We start from the raw sequence: 24,952 nt of genomic DNA on the forward strand, positions 1-24,952 counted from the left end.
ATTTTCCCAATGTCACATTCAATCAGAGTTAGCATGAAGTATAAAATATCGCTCGATTTGAACCTCCCATTTTCATATCCGTTCTAACCAAAATCTTTCACAGCATGTTTCTTTATATGAATAATTGGAATAATTTAATTGTGTGGAGCGTAACACCAGCACAGGTTAGTTAGATCTATTAGATAGATTAGTTAGATAGACTATGTTTATCTTGTAAATTTTATATACAATAAAATTTGGTTGCCATGGACGTGTTTATTCAGAGTTGTAGGTGATGGTCTTGTGGTATTTTTGTGGACTGATAATCCAGAAGCCCAGGTAATGTTTCTGATGGTCCAAGTTTGAATCCTACCATGGTAGACGGTGGAATTTGAATTCAATAAAAACTGGAATTAAGAGTCTAATGATGAACGTGAATCCACTACCAATTATTGAAAAAACCCATCTGGTTCACTAATATCCTGTAGGGGAGGAAACAGTCGTCCTTACCTGGCCTGGACAATATGTAACTCCTGACCCACAGCAAAGTGGTTGACTCTTAAATGGCTTCTGGGCAATTAAGGCTGGGCAATAAATGCCGGTCTAATCAGTTTCGCCGTCATCATGTGAATGAATTTTTTTAAAAAGTCATGCTCATGAGATAACAAGGTGTAGAGCTAGATGAACACAGCAGGCCAGCTGCTTGGATTCAAAAGTTGGATCATCAGAAACATTGCTTGGGCTTCTGGATTATCAGTTCAGCAAAAATACCACATGCCATCACCTACTACTCTGAATAAGCATGTCCTCGGCAACCAAATTTTATAGTGTAGAAAATTTACAAGATAAACATAGTCTATCTAACTAATCTCTCTAACAGATCTAACTAACCTGTGCTGGTGTTACCTTCCACACAATTAAATTATTCCAATTATTCATATAAATAAACATACTGTGAAAGATTTTGGTTAGAACAGACATAAAAATGGGAGGTTCAAATCGAGCTACCTCATGCTAACTCTGATTGAATGTGACATTGGGAAAATGTGCATTGGAAATATTGTCCCCAACACCTTTGCTGAATTCAAAAAAAGTCCAGTCCCTGGCATGTTCCTTCTTCTTGGGAAAGGCATATACTACAATTGGATTTGCATTGCTGTTAGCATGCATAAGTGAGCTAAGTTGGAAATCTTTCTGATAAACTTAAACTGGTTGTTAGCAAAACAAAATTACATACTCAGGATTGTTCAGTAAGTGTTGTCCAATCAAAGAAACACATCTAATATAATACATGCTGTTCCATGATTTTCAATATTTTAGAAACACTGCTTATCTCCAAAGTATCCATGTATCACAATACAATACTGATGCAACCTTAACTGAGGATGCTGGTGTACATGGAGAGAGCATACAGCAGGAACTGCTCAATGGTTCAGCTGATGCCATTTCTTACTGCGAAGGTGAACATGCTTTTATAAGCAGGAAGGCCCCTGTAATTGAATTATTTGAGGGAATTATTAACTCCTTTAGGTTAGTCGTAGATTCATTTCTATTTGCTGATGTGAGTTACCTTAAAATGTAAGCAACAAAACTTTAGAGCAAAGATAAAGCCTGGAGCTTTCACAGTAGGTAAGTGCAGGCCAGTGCTGAAGCTTTGCCTTGATGTTGACCAAAGTCCAGGAAATTGAAATCACAACTTCAGAGAAAATAAAATATTCGCAGAAAGCCGTTATTTCTGGGGGTGTAGACAGTTTATGCTGATACTCACCACGACGAGGAGCAGAGGATAAAAGCAAAAACTTTTCCTGGCCGGAGTTATTCAATGTGATTGATCTAGCAGTGACACCAGTGCCTACAATTAAATACCACGTTCAAATACATCACTTTCTAACAATTTTAAAACACAAACCGTCACAAATTTTACATCTTTTAAATGCAGAAATCAAACAATGCAATTTGTCAAGAAAACACCAATGAGCTATCAAGGGCCTTGGCAGTAATTTTTAAATTCTCTCTGGCCACAGGAAAGGTATCGGAGGTCTGGAGGATTACTAACATCATCTCATCTTTGTTATAAAGAAAAGGGAAATAGGGATAGACCAGGATATTATAGGCCAGTCAGCCTAACCTTCATGGTGGGAAGTTATTAGAAAGGATTCAAATGGGCAGAATTTATCTGCATTTGGAGAAATATAGATTAATCACTAATGATCATCGTGGATTTGTTAAGACAAGATTGTATTTCACAAATTTGATTAAATCTTTTGAGTAATTGATGAAAAACACTGATCAGCTCTACATGGAAATGCAGCAATACTTCTGATAAAGGACCTTCGTGGTAGACTCATCCAGAAAGTAAGAGCGCATGGGATCCAAGGTAGAGTGGCATATTGGATGCAAAATTGTCTGAGAGACAGGAAGCAGAAGATGATAGTAGAGTAATGTTTCTGGGACTGGATGTCTGTTTCCAATAGGGGCCTGCAAGGCCCAATGCTGAAGCACTTGCTGATGAGGTGTACATTCATGATTTGGGCTTAAAGATGGGGAATTCAATCAAAAAGTTCATGGATGAGATTAAATTTGTAGGTGTCAGTCATGAGGAGGACAACTGTGAACTGCAGGATGATATCACAGTCTGGCCACGTGGCCAAAATAGTGGCAAATAGAACTGAACCAGAAAAAGTATGAGGTAATGCACTTAGAGGGGGTTAAAAAATTACACTATGAATGGTAAGTCCCAGGAAAGTACTGAGGATCAAAGGGTCCTTGGTGTGCATATCCACCACTCCCTGAAGGTAGCAGGGCAGATAGATAAGGTCATTAAATGATATAATGGGATATTCACATTTAGCAGCTGAAGCATAGAACACAAGGACAAGGAGGGTATGCCCGAACAATATAAAACATTCATTAGACAATAACTGGAGTATTGTATGCAATTCCTGTCATTACATTATAGGAAGGATGCGATGGCAATAAGAGAATACAGAGGATATTTACCAGGATGCTGACTGGGTTGGAAACACTAGGGGTTTTTACTTTGCCACAACAAAAATTGAGAGGGGCCTGATAGAGATATATAAAACTACGAGGGCCATAGATAAGGTGGATTGGATGGCACTGTTTCTGTTTATGGTGAGGTAAATAACCAAGAGACATAGAGTTAAAATGAGGGAGAACACTGAGGAGAATTTTTGTGGGAGTCTGCAACTCATTGCTTGAAAGAGTGGTCGAGTCATAAACTCTTGTAGCATTTAGATATTCACCTTTATTACCTTAGCTTCCAGGGCTGTGGGCCAAATACTGGGAAATGGGATTAGTGAAGTCTTTTACTGTTGTTGGTTGGTGCAAACACAATGAGTCAAATAGCCTCCTTCTGTGCCGTAAACATGTACTTGTCTGTAAATATATTTCTGCCACCTTGGCTGCATACCGCTTGTACCCAGTGTCTCACCACATGCAATTTCCATGTCAATGTTCATATCCAAGTTGGTGGATGTAAGTGCAAGAGCAAGTGACAGTGTTGTTTCTATTTGACAACCATTTCCCCTAATAGACAGCAGTGTGGAGTTGGAGTCATATATCCAAGTCCATATAAGTTTGGTCATATCATCTTCAGTTCTATGTTGCAAGAAAAACAGAAATGGTTTAATGAATATTGTGCAATATATTTTGGCTAACAGTGCTTGATTTAGCAGCCAATGAGATGTGAGACATGAGCATGAGACTTACAGCAGTCTTAACAATGTGAATATGAGACAAGTTTGACAGTCATGATTAATGGATGTTGTTGGTGGTTGAATGATGAAGTGAGAAATACGTGAGGCAAATGATGAGTTGGTAAAACATGCAATCTGAAGATATATTAATTAACTTTAACCACAAGCGTAGGTCAGTAAACTACTGTGACAGTGCAGCTAGCTCTTCAGGGCACATTTCCTGGTATTGATTGCGGCAGCCATCTGGGCCTGCCGCATTCTGCATGTTTGTCTGGGATTTTCCTATGGATGGATGACATCTCTCTTCCTCCTCCTGCATCAAGACATCCAGAGCAGTGTCAAAATACCTTAGAGAACTGTCCAATGCTACAATTAACCTTCCCATCTCAAAATAACTTTTTGCATTCCTGATCTTCACTTTACTGTCTTGAATTAATGTAGGACATTGCTAACCTGCACTAACTTTCCTTGATTGTACAAATTATGATCTTAGCTGATGTCAAAACTAAACAATCATATCCCAGAATGGGAGATAACAAGGTGTAGAGCTGGATAAACACAACAGGCCAAGCAGCATCATAGGAGTAGGAAAGCTGACGTTTCAGGCCTAGGCCCTTCTTCTATCTCAGAATGGGACCTGGTTTGCTGTTTTTTATTTGTTTTTATTGAACATGATTGCACATTACTAAAACATATTCACATTTTTTTCTTAAAAACAGAATATAAGTTTATTATAGAAAAGAAGAAAGAAAGAAGTAACAAATCTACAAATGGAAAACACCATCCAACTACATAACATAAACATCAAAACAATATTTTAACTCACTTTCCAACACAGTCAGCTATAAAGATTCAATCCCTAAAACATATTAATGTCTACTTCAACATCTTAAATCTTTCTTTAATTGATATTTTCCTGTTTGCTTTTTTTTGGAATGTGGAGACAAATTTAGCATTACTTTTTGATTCTCAACTATCTGCGTCTATTTTAAATTTTAAATCCACAACTGCACTATACATGTAAAACACCTTTTACGTTGTGGCCTACTCAATTTCACAGCTACTGAATAATGTTCTTGTCATGAACATGTTGAATTTTTAAAAAATCAGCAGAATACACTAATCTTACATACTGCCTACATCTGAAGAAACAAGGGTAGATTAAGTGTGCTTCCTGATCCTCACACCTATTTTCAGTGGTTGATTTCCACGGTGAAAAATGATTTTTCTGAAGAAGAGCCCAGGCCCAAAACATTAGCTTTCCTACTCCTCTGATGCTGCTTGGCCTGCTGTGTTCATCCAGCCCTACACTTTGCTATCTCAGGTTCTCCAGCATCAGCAGTTCCCACTATTTCTCACTGATATTAATCTATGTTTTAAAACTTCAGTCTCCAAAAATACTAACAGGGGAAATGTGTGGCAAAGTGGTAATATCAGTGAAATAGTAATTCAGAATCATGCTGTGGAGTGCTGGTGTTGAACTGGGTGGGCAATGTCAGAAGTCACACGACACCAGGTTATAGTCTAACAGGTTTATTTCAAATGACACGCTTTAAACGCACTGCCCCTTCATCAGGTGAAGCCCAATATGCGCGATCTTCTTTGAGGCGCTCTCCACTTTGAGCTGGCTGTTTGTGGTGTCAATGGTAGCCATGATGTGGAGGTGCCAGTGTTGGACTGGGTCAGAAGTGATATGACACGAGGTTATAGTCCAACAGCTTTATGAAAGCACAAGGCAGCATGGTGGCTCATTGGTTAGCACTGCTGCCTCACAGTGCTAGGAACCCAGGTTCAATTCTGCCTTCAGGTGACGGTCTGTGTGGAATTTGCACGTTCTCTTTGTGTCTGTGTGGGTTTCCTCCCACCGTCCAAAGATGTGCAGGTTAGGTGGGTTGGTCATTCTAAATTGCCCATCGTGCCCAAGAATATTTAGGTTAGGTGGCTTTTAGGAGGATGGGTCTCAATGCAATGTTCTAACGGTCAGTATGGACTTTTGTTGGGCCAAAGGGCCGGTTTCCACACTGTACAGATTATATAATGATCAAAGTTTTTGGAGCGCTGCTCCTTCAACAGGTGACTTCACCTGACGAAGGAGAAGCACTCCATTAACTTATGATTTGAAATAAACCTGTTGGACGATAACCTGGCGTCATGTGATTTCTGACCTGGTAATTCAGAGGGTCAGGACAATGAACTGGTGACATGAGTTCAAATCCCATCATGGTAACTGTAATATAAATTCAATTAATTAAATCTTGAGTTAGAAGCGAGTGTGAATAATAGTTCTATTAGAAATCAGAATTTCTGCCGTTACCTGGTCTGACCAATATGTGAATTTAGACCATCAATAATGTGCTCATACTTATTTGTACTTTAAAGTGGCTTGGCAAGCCATTTAGTTCAAATAGGACATGTTGGCCTTGCCAGTGAAGTTCACATCCCAAGAACAACATTTTTGAAAAAACTCAACTGAGTAACTACAAGCGTCTATGTAAATGTCTGAGATAATCATTAGTTATAATTATTTTGTTTTATCTTCTAATCATTGGGCGTGTTTAATAGTGTGTTTGAGTTGATTGAGTGAAATATTCTATTTTTAATCTCCAAGGTAAAGAAATGGTAATGAATAAGCTTCCTAATTTTCAAACTCACTCTTATTGGAATCACTAATTGGGACAAAGACTCTGAGTGTAAGAAAACACATTTTCCTTAAATCTAAAATATATTGATTAAATTGGTTGGATCATGTAATGGTTTGAAGCTATTACATTTAGTATGAACTTCAATTTAAATAATTGCTCCATGTCACATATCCGCCAAAAGGTGATATTTTTTGGTGAATATACCCTTAGTTATTCAGATTGACATTATTCCAACGTATGCTAAATATGTTTGAATTAAATTTCTCTAGCTATTATTTTAGCAGTAGCGTTTTGTAGAATATATGTTCATGTAATAACATCACAGGCTTTAATGTTTCCTCATGGTCAAAGACACAAATTTTCACTGTATTATAATACAGTTCTCTAATTTAATGATATTTCATTTGTTAATTAAATGCACTGTGTTTTTCTCCCCTATTCATGCCATTTCAATTTAAGATTGTGGACATTAAAATCTGTTTCACAGATTGAATTGAAGTGTCACCTTGGTGACAGCGGGAATAGCTGTTAACTACCGACTAAATTTACCACCAGCTTGTCACCATCTGTCTTTCTTAGACTAATCGTTTATTAGACACCATCACCTTTTGTCCAGTTACCACTGTTTATTCTTGTGGCAATGTATTACATAACAAATATAATTTACTGAATCTATTCCAGGTATAATGTAAAGGCAAAGTATATTTCCAATTGTTTTCACAAGAAATGTATACAACTTATAAACTCAGCTAAAACTTCCCTGAAACATTGTGTTTATAATAATGTTGTTTTTTCAAATATAGTACATTTTACAATAATATAGGTTTTGATAAACATGAAACTTATGCCACAATCTGAAAATGAAGAATGATTTTTTTTATTTGTTTCTGGAGAAGTAAGTGGGTTCAGTGGATTTTATGTCAGCCAAAGAACAATTAGAGAACAGTGATCAGAGACAATGGGAACTGCAGATGCTGGAGAATCCGAGGTAACAAAGTGTGGAGCTGGATGAACACAGCTGCTCTTAAGATGCTAAAATGTGAGGTTGGATGAACACAACAGGCCCAGCAGCATCTCAGGAGCACAAAAGCTGACGTTTCGGGCCTAGACCCTTCATCAGAGAGGGGGATGGGGTGAGGGTTCTGGAATAAATAGGGAGAGAGGGGGAGGCGGACCGAAGATGGAGAGAAAAGAAGATAGGTGAAGAGGAGATTATAGGTGGGGAGGTAGGGAGGGGATAGGTCAGTCCAGGGAAGATGGACAGGTCAAGGAGGTGGGATGAGGTTAGTAGGTAGGAGATGGAGGTGCGGCTTGGGGTGGGAGGAAGGGATGGGTGAGAGGAAGAACAGGTTAGGGAGGCAGAGACAGGTTGGACTGGTTTTGGGATGCAGTGGGTGGGGGGGAAGAGCTAGGCTGGTTGTGCGGTGCAGTGGGGGGAGGGGACGAACTGGGCTGGTTTTGGGATGCGGTGGGGGTAGGGGAGATTTTGAAGCTGGTGATGTCCACATTGATACCGTTGGGCTGCAGGGTTCCCAAGATGCTGCTTGGCCTGCTGTGTTCATCCAGCTCCATACTTTGTTATCAGAGAACAGCGATCATTAGGTTTACATTATGATATTTAGATTAAGCAAGGAAAAGGATAATAAGAAATCTGAAACTGTTACCTGCTTTGATGAAAAAAAATCCACCATGTCAACTCACTGAAAGACTATTAAAGTATTCCTATCTATGCCTCACAACAGAGAGAGCAACAGAAATGGTTATGTAACAAACTGCTCAACTCACACAATGTATTACATTCTATACGGAGTAGATCTATTTAAATGCATTAAAATGTAAACTTGAACATTTTGTCAAAATGTAATGGCTGAACCAATACCATCAATACTTAAATTTTAACAGTTTAGGTTGTAATTTTGTTGCTATAGTAGTCACAAAATGACATAGCACTGATATTTCCAGACTAAATTGCATGTAAAAAAGATGTTTCAACGAAGATATTTATGATGTGGAGGTACCACTGTTAGACTGGGATGGACAATTTCAGAAGTCACAGAAGCTTATTTGAATTTACAATCATTCTAAGCACTGTCCCTTCATCAGGCGAAGGGACAATGCTTTGAAAGCTTGTGATTACAAATAAAGCTGTTGAACTATAGTCTAGTGTTGTGTGACTTCTGACAAGGATATCATCAGTAAAAAAGATGGAATGAAAAGAACAACCTTCCTCTCATTCTTTCCACAAATATAATATATGTTATAAGGAAGGCTACAGGGGTAAATCAATTTTAAAAAGATTTCTGAGAGTCACATTACTGCCCTTGCTGATTTAGTTCAGTCAGAAATAGAGACAGATTGATGTGTGATCGCAGCATCACCACACAAAAACAAATTTAGAATTCTATTAAGTCTTGGACAATACGATGGACCCTATAAAAGGGAAAAATTCAAAGATTCAAAGACAAACAGGAGAGTGGAAAGCACGTCATGGTGAATTTCTGCATAATTCATTTTATTTAGTGAAACAGGGATTCATCAAAACTTAACATAGCAGTCCCGTTAGGACTGATATAATACACAGGCTACTGAATACCATTCCAATAGAACATGAAGAAGAATATTGATGAGGCAGCACCAGAGAGTGGGTTTGCAACAGAAAGTTGGGAAGAAGGGAAACAAGCGAAACTGTAACAGAAACAGAAATTTCTGGAAAATGTCAACAAGTCTTGCAGCATCTGTGGAGACAAATCAGAGTTAACATTCCAGCTTGAGTGACCCTTCCTCAGACATTTCTGATGATTTTCTGTTTTTGTCTCTGACTTACAGCATCCGCCGTTCATTTGGTTTTTATTAAGCTGTAGTGCTTGTGACAATGCTATGACTTTAAGTGGTTAATTTGTCCTGGTCATTTGTGAAGAGTGGTCATAAGGGTGAGCAGTTGACTGAAACCACTGGGGTAAACAGCTCTTGAGGCCTTAGGTTTTTTTTTTCTTTAAAGTTTGACAAATAGAGCTGGGGTATGGCCAGCTTCCACAGATCAGACTTCCTAGGTTTTTTTTGTTATTAGATTTAGTTTTAAGCAGTTGTTGTTGTGGGCTTGAAGAATAGAAAAGGCAATGTAGCTCAGTGGTTAGCAGTTCTGCCTCACAGGACCAGAGACCCAGGTTTGATTCCAGCCTCGGGCAAATGTCTGTGTAGAGTTTGCACATTCTCCCTGTGTCTGTGTTGGGTTTCATCTGGCTTCCTCCCAAGGTCCAAAGATATGAAGGTTAGGTTGATTTGCCATGCTAATTTTCCTATTGTGTCCAGGGATGTGCAGGCGAGGTGGATTAGTCATGGGAAATGCAGGGTAACAGGGATAGCATCGAGGGTTGGGTGAGATGCTCTTCAGAGGCTCAGTGTTGACTGGATGGGCCAAATGGCCTGCTTCCACACCGTGGAGAGTTTTTTTTTAAAGATCTTTTCCCTCCCTCAGTTATTGTTAGAAGTTGAAGATTGTCTCTGCTGCTTGATTACCTATGAGACAAGTATATTCTTCTCAGCTTTTCTATTTTTGCCAAGGGGTATGTTCATGGGATGTTACTGTATTGGAACAGTTAATCAGTGAAAGTCACCATATCTGTTATTCAGATAAATTTTCAAATATTGTTATCATTCCTAATACCTCTTTCCTTGGCTGTATTTTAACAACAGTGTTTAAATAATTCTATTTTGCTTACCATTAAATAGTTCAAAGAGTCGCATTGCATCTGGAACACGGCACTTCACATTTGCCTTTACAATCAGAAAAAGTTAGGGTAAGGCTACCTTCTTAAAATACCCTTGAGGGGGTCCGTCCTGGTCCATGACAGTGTTGAACAAGGACAGTTCAAGCTATAGCCTGCAGTGCCATGGAAGTGAAATAGAGGAGCTCTTTCCCAGAATCTGGTCTGCTCAATAAATCTGTACAAACATCCTCCAATGATTTCACTGCAGAAATCATTGTCACTGTTGAATCTAACTTTGCTTTTCAAATCTTTCAACTTTGAAAGAAGAATCTTAAGGTAGGCAACAGACCCCCCAATGATAACAGAATGATCTTATTCTCATCTTTTTCAGTACCTTTTATTTGGATCTACTTTTAAAGTTTGTATCTATATTTTTCCTCACAGATATAACAGTATTTTACTTTGCAGCTTTTATTAATAGTCATTCAATAAAATAACTTTTGATACATTAAAGACTACATCTTTGCTGCTGACTTTTTTTTAAAGATTGAAACACTGAAAAACTTAAAGGAAGCTTTCGTCCGTGCTCAGATTACATTTGCACTGTCAGTAAAGGAAAACCAACTAGTGCTTAACAATAAATCATATTTGCTTGCCTGCACCACTACATTAACAGTCAAATAAGGGCAAAAGATTCTTTCCTCATAGGGGGCGAGATAATGGATGCTAGGTGCCCCATTACTTGTCTTGGTTCTCTCCTGAAATGACAAAAGGAAAAATTGAGCAGGATGGAAGTGGAAAGCACAGCTGATGGTGCTGGTGTAGGTGAGAGAAAAGTATTGAGCTGTCCTGACAGAATGACATGGCAGTGCAGAAACCCTGCAGGGTTAGTAGTGGGTGACCAAGTGAGGGAAAATGCTGGTTGCAATAGTAGGAGTGGTAGATCATGAAATTTGATGGGAAATGGGAGCAGTAGCAAAGTGAGAGTGGGTCTGAGGTAGCAGAAATAAGAGGAATGTTGGCATTTATCCCCAACGAGTGCAGAAGGTCTTAGTATTCTTGTGGTATTTCCCCAGACTGACAACACTGCATTGAGCCAATGGCAACTTCGGACTAGACTGTGAGAATGTGGTGCTGCATTCTCTGACAATCCTGCAGGAAAAGGATAGTCCTCCTCTTTAAAATCTCATCTACCAGGGTCTCTAGGCCCCTGCTAAGAAATTGGGATGTGAAATGCCCTCTGTTGATCATTTCTGAGTTAGTTATTCCCAGACTGCAGGGGTAAAGTGCAGTTCCTGTCTGTTAGTGTTTGACCTGGTGCACAGCTGAATTTTGAATGTGGCACTGGTGGTGGGCACTTCCGAAGACCCTGGCATGACAAGTACCACTGGTTACTGCATGGTAGCTTGAATGAGGCACCATTGATGTGTGGTGGATACGCAGCGAGGAGAGCAGGATAACTTCTGTAATTTGACACATGGCTGATGATTGGCAAAATTCCGTTATCCCCTCTAATCCTGAGATACACACCACACAACTATCCATCAACTCTTTAATATATCTTTCTATTTTTGCATGACAAAAGCAGGTTCTTGCTTCAGCTTACAAATAGCCTATCCCTCTGTGCACTTGATGAAACTCCTCTAATAATGCTCTTCTGCATTTTGGTGACATAATGAATCATAACCTGCATTGGAAATTACCTTCATCTACTCTCAGGTGATTTAAATGTATGGCTTATTCTTGGGGTCTTATAAATAATGCAATAGCAAAATATCTGACACCAGCATGACAAGAAAAAAAAATTTCCTTTCCCCTCATCTCCAATGTTATTGACTTTCAGCCTTTTTGGCCGCACTTTTTCTTTGTTGACTACATTTGTAATTACACTAATCCTGTTTGTTTGGTTTGAATTCCCTCATTTCATTTGCTTAAATTTATTCATGGGAAGTGGGCATTGGTGGCTGGCCAGCATTTATTGCCTGTCCCTGGTCGCACTTGAGAAGGTGGGGGTGAGCTGCTTTCATGAATCACTACAGTCTACATGCTCTAGGTTGACCCACAATGCCCTTAGGAAGGAATTCCAGGATTTTGATCCAGAAATAATGAAGGAATGACATATATTTACAAGTTGGGATGATGAGTGGCTTGGAGGCAAGTTTTCAGGTCGTGGTGTTCTCATGTATCTGCTGCTCTTGTCCTTCTATATGGAAGTGGTTTGGATTTAAAATGAGCTGTTGGAGAATCTTTGATGAATTTCTGTAGTGCATATTGTAGATGATACACACGACCGCTACTGAGCGTTGCTGGTGGATGGAATGAATGCTTGTGGATGTCGTACCAGTCAAGTGTGCTGTTTTGTCCTGGATGGTGTTCGGCTTCTTGAGTGTCAGTGGAACTGCAATTATCCATGCAAGTGTTAACTATTTCATCGCATTCACAACTTTCCTGTTACCAGTGGTGGACAGGCTTTGGGGAAACAGGAGGTGAGTTACTTGCAGCATGAATAGCTTCTGACCTGTTCTTGTAGCTACTGTGTTTATGTGGTGAGTCCACTTTAGTTTCTACTAGACATCAAGATGTTGAATTTTGAGTATTCAGTGATAGTAACACCATTGAATGTCAAAGGATAATAGTTAGATTGTCTCTTATTGGAGCTGTCCATTGCTTGGCATTTGTGTGGTGCCAATGTTACTAGCTACTTGTCAGCCCAAGCCTGGATATTGTTCAGATCATATTGCATTTAAATTTGGAATGCTCTAGTCACAGAGGAGTCCTGAATAGTTTTGAACATTATGCAACCATCAGCAAACATCTCCACTTCTGATCTTATGATGGAGGGAGTGTTATTAGTGAAACAGCTGAAGATAGTTGAAAACAATACCTGAAGAACTCCTGCAGGGATATATAGGAGCTGGGATGACTGACCTCAAACAACCACAACCATCTTTCTATGTGCTAGGTATGACTCCAACCAGTGGAGAGGTTATTCCCTGATGACGATTGATTCCAGTTTTGTCAGGGCTCCTTGATGCCACATGGTTGAATATAAGCTTGATACCAAGGGCTGTCAGTTTCACCTCACCTCTGGAATTCAGTTCTTTTGATAATGTTTGAACCAAGGCTGTATGAGATCAGGAGCTGAGTGATCCTGGTGGAACCCAAACTGGGCGTCACTGAGCAGATTATTACTGAGCAGGTGCTGCTTGATAGCACTGTTGATGATACCTTCCATCACTTTACTAATGATTGAAAGTAGACTAATGGGGTAGTATTTGGTCAGATTTGATTTAGAGTTATAGAGACATAGAGTGATAGTAACGCCATTGAATATCAAGGGATAGTATTGAGATTGTCTCTTACTGGAGGTGTTCATTAGTATCCCCACTTTGGATCTTATAATGAAGGGGGTATCATTGATAAAACAGCTGAAGATGGTTGAAAACACCACCTGGAGGAACTCCTGCAGGAGATGTCCTAAGGTAGGATGACTGACATCTAATAACCACTACCATATTTCTATATGCCAGGAATGACTACAACTAATTGAGATTTTGTCCCCTGATACCCATTGATTCCAGTTTTGCCAGGTCTCCTTGATGCCACATGGTCAAAAGAGTTTTGATATCAAGAGCTGTCTCTCTCACCTCAACTCTGGGATTCAGCTTTTTTGTCCTTGTTTGAACTAAGGCTTAATAAGATCAGCAGCTGAGTGGCACTGGCAGAACCCAAATTGGGCATCACTGAGCTGGTACTGCTTGATGACACAGTTGATGACATATTCTGTCACTTTACTGATGATTGGGAGTAGACTGATAGAGTAGTAATTGGCAGGGTTTGGGCTAGAATTATAAAGGCACGGAGTTGTAGAGTTATATATCACACATGCAGACTCTTTGGTCCAATTCTTCCATGCCAACCAAATATCTTAAGCAGATCTAGTTCTATTTGCCAGCATATCCCTCTCAACCCTTCCAATCAGTATACTCATCCTGATGCCTTTTAAATGACATAACTTTACCCTCGTCCACCACTTCCTCTAGCAGTTTGTTCCACACACGCACCACCCTCTGTATGAAAAAGTTGCCTTTCAGGTCCCTTTTAAATCTTTCCCCTCTCATGTTAAACCTATGCCATCTAGTTTGAGACTCCCTTACCGTGGGAAGAAAAAGCCTTGGCTGTTCACTATATCCATGCCCCTTGTGATTTTATAAATCTCTTTTAAGGTCACCCCTCAGCCTCCAATGCTCCAGGAAGAAAGCAGACCCAGCCTATTCTGCCTCTCAAACCCTCCAATCCTGGGAACACCCTTGTCCTACTTTTTACGCACAGGACATATCTGTGCAATTTTCCACATTGTCGGGAGATGCCTGCGTTGTAACTGTACTAGAATAATTTGGCTGTGGAGTGGCATGTACTCGAGCACAACTCTTCAATAATATTGCTGGAGTATTATCAGAGTCCATAACCACTGTTGTATGCAGTGACTCCTGTCATTTCTTGACATCTCACAGAGTGAATTGAATTGACTGAAGACTGGAATCTGTAATGCTGGGAACAACTAGAGGAGGTCAAGGTGGGACATCCACTCCGTACCTTTGGCTGAAGATTGCTGAAAATGCCTCTGCCTTATCTTTTGCACAGATGTATTTGGCTCTTCCATCATTGAGGATGGGGATATTTGTGAAACCTTCTCTAGTGAGTTCTGAAATTTCCCACCACCATTCATAACAGGATTTGCAGGTCTGCAGAGCTTAGAACTGATCTGTTCATTGTGAGATCACTTAGCCCTGTCTGTCACTTGCTGCTATTTGGCATGCAAGCAGGCCGGTTTGGTAGCATCTCCTTATTTTTAGGTGTTCATGGTGCTGCTTCTGGTATACTGTCTTGCACTATCCATTGGATGAGGTGTGATACTATGGCTTGATGGTAATGGTTGTGTGGGGGATACGTCAGGCCATGAGTTTGCAGTTGCTTTCAAGTAAAATTTTGTTGCTGCTGATGAGCCTCGGTGCCTTATGGATGCCCAGTCTTAAGTTGCTAGATCTGTTCAAACTCTGTCCCATTTAGCACACTGATAGTGCCACACAATATGATGTCAGGTATTCTAAATGTGAAGGCAGGACTTCATGTCTATAAGGACTGTGCGATGATCACTATTACCAATACTGTCATGGACCGATGCATCTGCAGCTGACATGTTGATGAGGATGAGGTCAAGTATGTTTTCCCTGGCAATGTATTTTTAATCTTTCTTCATCCTCTACTTCTGGGATGGTGGGCTGCAGATTTAGCAGTGCTACACTCTTATATGTTCTTGTTCAAAAAGGGTGTAAAAAAAACTATAAGCACAAGAACTTCAGGTCAGTTAATTTAGCATTGATGATGGGAAACCCTCTTGAATTATATAATCTGGCACAAAATAAACACACTTGTACAAGTGTAGATAAATAAGGGAAAGCCAGCATAAATGAATTAAAAATAAACTATGTTTAATTTAATTAAGTTTCTTGACAAGGTTCAGAAAGAAGTTCCATTGGGACTACAAAATAGCCTCACCAGCAAAGTTGAAACAGATGAAATAAAAGATAGATACTGATTGTAGTACTGGACTAGTGAGATCCCAGATTGGAACTTGGCTTGATATACCATATTCAAAATTTGTGTTATTATAAATTAAAACATAAACAAGTCAGATTTTCTCACAACAAAAAGTCTAAAATTCATTTTCTTTCAGCTTAGCAGCCAAGATCTGCAATAATATGATGTTATGATCCTTCATAATAGTGCTATTGTGGATATAAAAGTGACTGAGTGGCAAGAAACAGCGAGTAATGGCAAAACTTTGTGTTCCAGACGTTAAAGGAAAGAAGACATTAGGGTTCCCAGGGCTCAGGAGTAGGACCACTGCTTTTCTTGATTTATACTAAACTTGGAACTGCAGGGCAGAAGTTCAAACTTTTCTGATGATATAAAACTTCATGGCATAGTAAACTGAGAGAAGGATGGTGTCAGGCTTCAGAGGACAAAGAAAGGCTGGTGGAATTAATGGCTGAAATTTTGTGCAAGGAAATATAAACTGATGTGTTTGGTAAGGGGAATGGGAAGAATCAGGAAAAAGTAAAGGACACAAATCTGAAGGGGTTTCAGGAAGTATGGATGGGCTCACATTTAAACATAAAATTTGGTGGTGATGTTTATTGTAAGCCATTCAGAAGACTAAACAGATAATACTTATACTATTTTTGACATTGAGAATCAGGGCATAAAATAAAATGTACCTAATATAAGTGACAATGATGGTGTGTCATCGCTGCAAAATCCTTATGGTTCCCCAATGACCTTTATGACAGGAATCATCACCCAGTTTTGTCTGTATATGGTCCCAAGCCTACTATAATAGGGTAATCCCCTCACTGAAATGGTTTAGCAAGCCAAGCTTGCTCATTTTCCAGCAATTTCTGTTTTTGTTTCATCTCAGAGAGTTGTATTTCCAAAAGTTTCACAAGTCTATCTAAAGATTGGTAAAGAATGTATTATCTAAATCATCACAGTGTTAGAGGATATTTTGCTATTCATTTCAGTTAATTCTTATTCCATAATTATTCTAACTGTGAGATAATAATTCCGTTCACCAGTCAGATTTGCAAATTTCTCCAGTGTTTTACAAACTGGTCAGCCCAACTTTATCAACAATGCAGCTTGGACAGATGACAAGACATCTGTTTTTACAGAAGGCCTCATTATAAGTGCTTGGCTAAGTTCCAAGAATAGCTCATGGATTCAGCTCAGCAGAGGTCTGCTTATACAATGTGAATGGGAATGCTAACTTAGTTTGTTTATTCAGATGATTAAAATGTGTTAAGCTGATTAAAACTTTTGTCATGCGATGATACGATGAACGACTGCAGTTGATTGGAACTCTCATGAGGTGTAACATAAGTAAGTATTTTCAAAGGAGAATTTCACAGCCCCTATGCTTTTTGTTTCAGTTCCAAGAGCATTTTGGCAGACATGCCAGTGGCTCAATACTTCTGTGCACAGTGAATACTGGAACAGTGGATATGAAGCAGTTATGGCATACTGTGGCTGTGTCTTAGGAGTGTCACAAGCACCAGCAATATGATGCTATCGTATGGACTGGAGGACAGATCGGTTTTAGATCTCAAAGGAGTGAAACCTGATTACTGATCTGCTTCAAAGTCTCTGTATCAATGTCTATCTTTAACTATAACTAGTTGCTGACATGCAATATACAATATCTAATTAACTACAGAATACTTTTCTAGTTAAACCTAAAGATTTCATCTATCGCACAAGACCAAATTGGCGTCATAATTTCTGACACTGAAAGAGGGGTGGTAGTAGAAATTTTCATCATAAATATGTAGCAGCCCAAACAGTATCATATCCATACAAGATGACAGTCACGGAAAGAGCATGGGGGCAATCGAAGTGACATGGAAGTGACTTGAGTTCCAGTCCCTACTTGATTATGGGACCACCCATCATGCTACCACTAATGATAGCTCCAACACAGTTACAAATGGGGGGAAGTCTCTGCACCAGGTTAAATCTGATCTTCCTGGGCCTAAGGCTGTATAGGTGTTAGGGTGAAATGGCATCAGAAATGCCAATGCTGAACACAAGTGAAGGAGACAGACTGATACAAGGGACAACATTTGTTGTAGGAACTACGGGAATGGCCCTGCATGGGTAAGAGGCTTGGCTGATGTGAGGTCTGGTTCGATGATGTGTAAAGTTTCAGGTAGGTGCGATGGCCCTGAGAAAAGGACATGGGCCACATGAAAACTGCAGACTTGCAAATGGTGTGGGACCAAAGTATGCCTCGAACCTTTACTGGCTCTCTGACTGTTCCGGACCCTGTGGGTTCTCCCTTTCCATCAAGCATTGAAGATGCTTTAGAATCTGAGATGGACACAGTATACGTCAATGCCTTTGCTGCTCGAAGAGCAGTATGAATTTGTTCCAAGACACCCTGGGTGGAAGAAGAGAGCTGCTGTGCATTACAGGTTTCATGTACCAGAGGCAGAGTTGTAAGAACATGACCAGATGAAGGGTGGCACAGTGGCTCATTGGTTAGCACTGCTGCGTCACAGCTCCAGGGACCCGGGTGCAATTCCACCTTCGTGCGACTGTCTATGTGGAGTCCGCACATTCTCCCCATGTCTGCGTGGGTTTCCTGCCACAGTCCAAAGATGTACAGGTTAGATGGATTGGCCGTGGTATATTGCCCATAGGGATGTGTAGATTAGGTGGATTATTGGGAAATGGGTTTGAGTAGGATGCTCTGAGGTTGGTGCGGACTCGTTGGGCCGAAGGGCCTGTTTCCACACTGTAAGGATTCTATGATTCTATTCTATATCCCAGGTAGAGCTACACACAAAAAAAACAGTCTACATTCTCAAACTTAGAGGAGGAGGAATGTAGTGATTGTAACGAGGTCAGCCAGTTAAACATCATAGGATAAGAGTTACCTGATAGGGGCTGTTAATTGCAGCCTGTCAGGGAAACCTGGCTGGCAGATAAAGACAGGAGTGTCAGAGGCTCTGTTCATTCTATGAGCTGGCTCTGAGGAAGCTGGATCAGTGTCAATGACTTTCCTTGTATAATTATAGGGTGGCTTAGTGGCAGGGTTCTGGCCTCTGTGAAGTTAATTCAAGAGGGCAATGGATAATTCATTTTTGAATTTCTTTAAGGCTATGCTAGATAGACATTGATGAACAGTGTTGGAATGTGATATTGGCCTTGCACAGTGGGTAGGAACGCTCATTAAAACAAATTGTCATTCTGAATAAACAGAACAAAAAGGTTTAAATCTTCATTTGTCTTGGATTACCTGATCTCAATATTTGAAAAAAAGCAGCGAATAGAGCAATGTTGACCAGGCTATCCTTAATTGTCCTTGAGAAGATGGTAGTGAGCTGCATTTTTGAACCGCTGCTTTCCAAGTGGTGAAGGTACGTCTGTAATGTTGTCAGGGAAGAAGTTTTGACACAGCAGCAGTGAAAAAGTATAATTCCAAATTAGGGTGATGTTTAGCTTGGAAGACAATTTGTAATTGATGTTGTTCCAAGCTATCTGCTGCTTTTGGCCTGCTATATTACAGAAGCTTTAGGTTTGGAAGGTGCTACCAAAGGAGTTTTGGTGCATCTTGTAGAAGGTAGATACTGTTGCTAGCGTGCATTGGTGGTGAACAGCGTGAATTCCTGGATATGTGATGCCAAACAAGCAAGCTAATGGTGTCAATATTGCTGGGTGTTATTTTCATTCAGAATAGTATGTTGTATTCCAATATCTCATTGGCTTGTAACTTGTCAGTGATTGACAGGTTCTGGGGAGCCAAGAGATGAATTACTCCTTGTAGATTTTTGAACATATGATTTGCTCTTCCAACCACAGCATTTCCATATCTAGTCTAAGCATCAGTTTGTAGTCAATAGTAACTCCAAGGATGTCATTAATGGGATTCAGCAATGGTAATGCCATGAAATGTAAATCTCTTTTTGGAGATTGTGATTGCCTGTCACTTGTTTGGCTCAAATATTACTTGCCACCTGTCTGTTGAAGATTGGATATTGACCAGATCTTGCTGTATTTGGGCTTGGATTGTTTCAGTGTCTGAGAAGTTGCTAATGGTACTGAAGATTTTGTAAGCATCAGAGAAAAGTTGATATTATGATTGAGGAAAGGTCCTTGATGAAGCATCAGAAATTGGTTAGGCCAAAGATACTACTCCGAGGAACTCCTGCAGTGGTGTCCTGAAGCTGATACGTTTGACCTCCAACGTCGACAGCAATCTTCCTTTATGCCAGGCTTGACTCCAACCAATGGCAGGCTTTCCCTCCTAATTCCCATCGATCCTAGCTTTGCAAGGGTTTCTTGATGGCACACTCGGTCAAATGTGGTCTTGACTCTCACCTGATCTCTGGAATTCAGCTCTTTTGTCCATGTTTGAATTAATGAGATGAAGAACTGAGATGTCCTTGTTGTATACAAGCCATGTTAGTTTTGAGATTATTGCTAGGTGAGTGCTGCTTGATGCATTGTGAATGCCTCCTTGCATCAATTATGTTTGAGAGTAAACAATGGTGACAGTAATTAGGTGAGTTTGATTTGTTGTACTTTTTGTGCACAGGCCACGTCTGAGCATTTTCCACACTGACACTATAAATGTCATTGTTATAGCTGCATTTGCTCAGCTTTTTAGGGAGTACATACTTTAGGGGCATTGCCAGAATATTGTTATGGCCCAATGCCTTTTCAGGAACTGGCGCCTTCGTCCATTTTTTGACATCACATGGTGTGAGTTAAATGGGCTGAGATACTGGGAACATCTGGAGGAAACCAAGATGGATCATCGACTTGGCACTTCTGGCTGCAGATTGTTGTAAATGTTTCAGTCCTATCTTTTGTATTGATGTGTGCTCATTCTTCATTCAGAATAGGGATATCTGTAGAGCCTTCTTTTCCAATGAGTTCTTTAACTGTGTGCATCACCATTCACAGTTGTAGGTGAAAAGAGTGCAGAGGCCTATGCTATTTTGCACACAAGTACTCCTGTGTCTACTAGGTTGACACCTCATTTTCTGGTATGTTAGGTGCTATTCCTGGTGTGCACTCTTCATTGGACCAGGTTTGTTCCTTTTCTTGATGGTAATTAGACAGCTAGACTTTTTCCTAGGGTGGAGGTAGCTATTACGAGGGGGCATTATTTTAAATTGAGTGAGATAGATGTACAGGTGACGTCAGAGGTAGGTTCTTTACTCAGAGAGTGGTAGGGGCGTGGAATGCATTGTCGGAGCAGGTAGGGGAATCAGCCTCATTAGGGGCATTTAATCAGCTAATGAGATAGGCATATGGTGTGGAGATAGGCCTTAGGTTTAGGGTTAAAGTTCAGCACAACATCGTGGGCCAAAAGGCCTGTACTGTGCTGTACTGTTCTATGTTCTAGGTTTTATGGTCTAACAGTTGGGGAAATATGATGGGCCATGAGTTCACAGATTGTGTTGGAGTACAATTTGCTGCTCTCATCTTCCACAGTGCCTCATGGCGCCCAGTCTTGAGTTTTTAGATCTGATCAAAATCTGTCCCATTAGCACAGCAATTGTACTACAGAATATGATATTCAGCATTCTCAATATGAACTTATCCTGCTGCCAATAATTTCCCTCATTCATTTTCTTTGTGCATGGACCATCAATTTCTGAGCAGCTTACAGGAAAGCTACTTGCCATCTTCAATGATTTATGTGCATACATTCTCTTGATTTCTATGTTCTTGCATTCCATTACAATTGTGCCACTTAACTTTCTTGTACTTCTTATTCTTTCTACCAAAATGAATCACTTCACATTCTTCTGAATTAAATTCGATATGCCAGGTCTATGCCTAGTGATGCTCCTGGCATTCTCTCTGTGCTTTTCATTGAACCAGGCTTGGTCCCATTGCTCGATCATAAAGGTAGAGTGGGGGAAATGCCCGGCTGTCAGGTGGCAGATTGTGATCGGGTACAATTCTTCTGCTACTGATGACCCACATCACTTCATGTGTGCTAAGTCCTGTGTTGCTATTTTTGTTAGAAATCTATCTTATCTACCACTACCAAGGGGTAGTGTGATAGGGTTGACAACAAGATGATGCAAGCTATCCTCAATATAAAGTCAGGACTTCATCTCCAAAATGTCTATGAGGTGGTGGCTCTTACCAAAATTGACTTGGACGGTTACATTTGTGTCATGCAGGTAGTATGTGATGATCAGCAGGCGGTTTTACAACTTTAATTTGATGCCATGAGACTTCATTTAGTCTAGAGTCAACATTAAGGAATCCAAGCATAAATCTGTCATAACTATATACCATTGTGCTACCACTGCTGCTGGGTCTGTCCTTCCAGTAAGCCAGGACATACCCAAGAATAGCAATGGTGGTATCTGGTAAGGTTCAATTCCATCACAATGACAATCAGAGGTCGTTGACTTTCTTTTGAGTTTGTTAGATACCTCAATTTAGCTTTCACCCTGGTATTGTTGAGGTGGACTTTGCAGGTTTGACAGGGCTGAGTTTACTATTGTGGCTTCTCTAGTGTAGGCCAATGCCAGTTGGTCAGTCTGGTATCATTACTTTTGGGGTTGTAATGCCAGCCAAGTGAAAAGAAATACATGGAATTGCACCTAGACAAGCTAACACATTTGCTAAAAATTATTCAAACAATTGGAGCAAAATTATGTTGGATGTATAATGTACCCTTATCTCTGTGTTAAGAACTATTAGAAATTGATCTATTAAATCGATGCCATGCTATAAAGATTTTAAAACAAGCAGTATTCTTATTCTTGATTTCCCTCAGGGGATTAAAATTCTACCACACATTGGGTAACAAGGGTAAAATGCAAGCCAAATGAGATTGAGGGCAATAGGTTCCCTTCCCTGACAATACCCAGCTAGGCCATAATTAGCCAGATTTATTCAATTCATTTTCGGAACCTACAATGGGTATTTGAACTTGCAAGCTGTGCATGAGTAATCTAATACAATAAGCATTAGGACAGCATACGTAATGCACATGGAACATAAATTGCTGCACTTGATAAATACAGACTTTGATCTTTTACCATAAATGGACAATGTATTTCATTGCAACTCACGAGGTAATAATGACCTTTAAAATTTAGATTATCTTGTTCTGATGGAATAGTAGTCAGCAAATAAATGCTGGCATGCTTGTTGAGGTACAAATGTTAGTTCATAAACAGCAACAGAATATAATGCACCACAAGCGAATCCCATGCTGTTCTCACCCAATGTCCACATGTAGACTGTTTGGCAGAAAATTACTGTATCAAGACAAAAGCCTGGAATTTTCTAAATTATTTCTGCAAAAGTGCAGTGACTGAAGAGTTTTGCAATCATTTTCTGAGGATATTAATATGGCTTTATATTGGAACATCTGTATAGATTCATTGATCATTTGCTTATCTTCCTAGTTATAGTCACTAAAATCCTATGCTTTATTATCATATCACCAACTACAAGCATAAGATCAGGGAATGCAGTATCCAATATGTCAGTTCTGAATAAATTTACGTCCAGAATTTTGGTGACAGCAGGATTTTATTTCACTGTTTTGATGCATTATTGCAATTTCTCTTTTCTGAAACCTACACTGTATTTTCTATCATTTTAATGTGTTTTACGTGGTATCAGGAACTGTGACGTTAAAAACGAGTGAAGTTTCCAGAATTGTATTTTCTGAAACACCCGTACTTAATGTACATGAATGGCATTTTAATGGTTTCAAACTTTGATTTTTATAATGTCACTAAAATAAAGAGTCACTAAAAGAAAGAAAATGGCAAATATTCCACAATTTCTTCAGGCTGTTGTTTTTATAATAGTTTTTTACACTGAACCAATTTAATTGCAACTGTGAATGTTTTGCACACCAAATCAATGGAAAAGGAACACAGAAATGGTGCAAAATTTTTAATATGCTATCAGTTGCTTTTTTTTAAATTCCAGCCAAGATCAATTTCAACACAGGGATACCAAGTTCCATTATTTAAAATTGGATATCACGTTTGCTTGTGCTGCCAAATATTGAATTCAGTTGCCTGTACTATCCGAAAGGAAGTCATTGGAATAAGTAAATAAAATTGCGTACCAAATTCTCTTCAGTTCAGAGATTATATCCAGCTTATTATTTCCAATGCTTGTTCTTCCGATTTTCCTTTATTCTCCCGGATTCCTGCAATGTAATAAATGTTCAAAGCCTGGCTTTGCTTTGATTAGGAGAAGTAGTAATTGTTCACTTTTTTTGGAAGATGAAGAAAAATACATCTTATTAATTTTACCGACCTTCAATATACAGGACACAAATTGCATCATGCTATCCATGTGATGGTCTCCAAAATGCTCTCCATTGTTATGAATTTAAACCAGACCTTTGATTTAAAATTCGATTTTAAACAGGGAAATGAAAGTAAGCACAGTTTCACTTCAACAAAATCTCAACGTGAGCTTTCCAGCTCACTGTCAAACCCATCTGAATTTTAGACAATGTTTTTTTTCAAATACTTCGTCACGCAACTGATAAGAGTTGCCAGTACTTATCATAAGCAATGCTTATGCCTTCATCAACTGATTTCACAAACAGGCATATCACCTTATCGTAATTACACTTTTCCAAAGAATTACATTTCTTCATGTATTTCTGAGTTGATATTCTCTTAATTCCCTGTTTGGGGAAAAAGAATTGTGGAATTGATTAGAGTCTTCATTATATACAAACGTACATTTATCTTGAAATATCATGCAGTTGCGATGTGTCACATTGCTTCTCTATATTTTTTGGATATTCATTCCTTTACTTAGTTTTGAATTTAAATACTCTGAATTATTATTGTTTTACTCTTTCTCACTTGCTACCTTCCACTTCTATCATATCATATCTGCCTTTTGCAGAAGCAGCTATTCAATGTTTCAGACAAAATACACAATTAGAAACGTGAATCAATCTTTTCTTTTTGTAAGCACTGACATACCTGCTGTGAATGTCCAGAAGCTTCAATTCTTAATGAAATTTCCAGTTACCGCATTCTCCCTATAATTTTACTGTACTTATCTGGTTAATTGTCTCCTTTTTTTACTCTGTAAGGATATTTTTTGTGTTTATCCATTTAGCAGAAATATATCAAGTGGGAAATGTGACACACTTCATTGCTAAATGTTAATTATTTCTTTGAAAAAAATGTATGAATAGCATTTGTGTAATGTGGATCACCACTTTATTACCTGACATTCAAATCAACACTGACCATATAGGGTTTCACCTTCTTGATGACCTTTCCAAGGAAATGATATGAATGAAATGTAATTTGTGCAT

At 39.3% G+C, this 24,952-nt stretch overlaps 2 long non-coding RNA genes across 2 annotated transcripts in view; one reads left to right on the forward strand and one right to left on the reverse strand.

Moving 5' to 3' along the window:
* LOC125452304 (uncharacterized) overlaps positions 1 to 24,952 on the forward strand; it is a 168,966-nt gene that overhangs the window by 39,042 nt on the left and 104,972 nt on the right. The window lies entirely within an intron of this gene.
* Positions 1,784 to 23,984, reverse strand: LOC132210570 (uncharacterized). Its single transcript, XR_009446705.1, has 3 exons — positions 23,926 to 23,984; positions 23,732 to 23,815; positions 1,784 to 1,831 (listed from the first exon to the last, which is right to left on the reverse strand). It is a non-coding gene; the product is annotated as an uncharacterized LOC132210570 (long non-coding RNA).

This window comes from Stegostoma tigrinum, chromosome 1, assembly GCF_030684315.1.
Source record: "Stegostoma tigrinum isolate sSteTig4 chromosome 1, sSteTig4.hap1, whole genome shotgun sequence".
Taxonomy (NCBI): Eukaryota; Metazoa; Chordata; class Chondrichthyes; order Orectolobiformes; family Stegostomatidae; genus Stegostoma; species Stegostoma tigrinum.